General features: G+C 40.6%; 1 non-coding gene across 1 annotated transcript; it reads right to left on the bottom strand.

The window, feature by feature from the left end:
• Positions 1 to 925: 925 nt before the first annotated feature.
• LOC145615786 (small nucleolar RNA R71) lies at positions 926 to 1,031 on the bottom strand. Its single transcript, XR_014107376.1, has one exon. It is a non-coding gene; the product is annotated as a small nucleolar RNA R71 (small nucleolar RNA).
• Positions 1,032 to 2,229: the final 1,198 nt, after the last annotated feature.

Below are 2,229 nucleotides of genomic sequence, written 5' to 3'. Positions count from 1 at the left end.
AATTACATGTGGATCCATTGCCCTAGTGTCTTTTAGATTGATTTCATACAAGTTCTTGCATCATTTAGCTCTAGCTCTAGTTTCCTTCATAAACCCCTTTACTTGACTTCGGAATAGCTTGACCTAGGCAATATACACTCGACCTCCATTCCTTTGGGTTCGACCTTGACTTACCACTACACTTAATAGGGGTTTGTTGAGTTACAAATTTTGTTTGATTGGGTGGGGTGGTAGCCCAACGACCTACCGTTGTTCATCCCATCAAAATGGCGCCGTTGCCGGGGAATGGTGCTTTGAGTGCATGTTGTTGTTGAGTCTATTTCATTTCATTTGCAAAATACAAAAAGATTTTACACTTTAGGCTACACTTGTAGCCTTGCTACTTATATTTTCTTTGAGTTTTGTATACATAGGTCCCGAGATCGTTCAATTGTTCCCTTTGATCCGGAGATTGAAAGAACTCTCTCAAGGAGGAGAGTAGCAAACAAGACATTGGATTATAGTTCCTCAAGCGAAGAAGAGATTGAACAAGAGCAAGTCATGGGAGAACAACCAAGAGTTGCCTTGAAAGAATTGGGAGTGCCCGGTGCATATAGGTTTGAGAGCGGCATAGCTCCACCTACAACACCGGCAAACGATTTTGAAATTAGGCCGGCAATGATCACCCTAATTGAGAGGAGACAATATAGTGGGGCAAAGAACGAGAGCCCATTGAACCATCTTAAGGAGTTTGAAAAATATTGCAACACGATCAAGGTTAATGGAGTGTCTCAAGAATTTATCCGCCTTAAGTTGTTCCCTTTCTCCCTCATAGGAAGGTCTTTGGAATGGCTAGACAAAGAGGTGAAGCCCAATTCATTGAGAACGTGGGATGATGTCACTAAAGCTTTCTTGTCCCGTTTCTATCCTTAAAAGAAAACGGCGGAGGCAAGGGCTTTAATTCAAGGGTTCAAGCAAAAGCCAAATGAGAGTATTTATGAAGCATGGGAGAGATTCAAGGAGTACCAAAGAGAATATCCTCACCACGGAATTCCAACATATCAATTGATCCAAATCTTCTATGGTGGTTTGAGTCCTCAAGGCAAGGCATGTCTTGATGGAGGGTCCGGTGGTCCAATCATGAACAAAACCGAAGAAGAAGTTGTGGACATAATAGAGGATGTGGTGACTTACTATAGAGATTGGCAAGATGGGGAAAGAGATTCTTCAAGCAAGCAACCTTTGTTGTATTCGGTGGACCATCTCAATGCCATCAACAATCTTTCCTCTCAAATGACAAACTTGGGAAAGGAGATGACGGCAATCAAGGCCAAGTTGGAGAGTGTTTCTTCCTCTTCTCAAGCTTCAAATCTTCCCTCCCAAATTAAGGGGAGAGGTACTTCTTCTAACTCTCAAACTCCTTCTACTTCACATAATATGCCTATGGGATGTTTGTTTTGTGATGTATGTGGATCATATGAACATGATTCTAGCAATTGCAACAATGAATGTGTTGATGAGTTTGACAACAATGAGTGTGAGCATGTTAATTTTGTGTCAAACAACAATGTCCAAAGGTTTGATAATCAAAGAGGCCAATGGAATAGGAATTATCAAAACCAAGGCAATTTTGACAACTATAATCATGGTGGTGGTTATAGGAACCAAGGGAATCAAGGTTCTCGTGGTAACCATAACCAAGGTTATAGTGGCCAAAATCAAAGCCAAAATTATGGTAATCAAAACCAAGGTTATGGAAATCATAACCAAGGTAATGGTAACCATAATCAAGGTGGCGGTAACCATAATCAAGGTTATGGTCAAAATCAAAATAGGGGTAATTGGATAAATCAAGGAAGGGGAATTTTCAAAACAATGCTCAAAGAGGTCCCCCACCCGGATTTGTTCCAAAGACTCAAGGTGAAAATTCCTATTCACAACCTTCTTCTCCTAGGACTACTTTGGAGGAATTGATTGATAATCAAACCAAGATCATTAACACCTATATGGCGGTTAGTGATAAGAAATTCAATGAGATGATGACTCACAATAAGATGCTTGAGACTCAAATAACCCAATTAGCAAGCACTATTAAGGATTATGCTAGTCTTTCATCTTTGCCTTCCCAAGGTGTTGAACCAAAGAAACCCGTGTACTCTATTGCCACTAGTGGTGGAAATGACTTTAATGAGGGAGTTTCTTGTTCAAAAGAGGGAAAAGATGAGAGTGGTGTTATGGAGAATGAAGTGG

The sequence above is a fragment of the Chenopodium album genome, chromosome 25 (assembly GCF_948465745.1).
Source record: "Chenopodium album chromosome 25, dcCheAlbu1.1, whole genome shotgun sequence".
Classification (NCBI taxonomy): domain Eukaryota; kingdom Viridiplantae; phylum Streptophyta; class Magnoliopsida; order Caryophyllales; family Amaranthaceae; genus Chenopodium; species Chenopodium album.
This window is presented reverse-complemented; position numbering and strand designations above follow the sequence as displayed.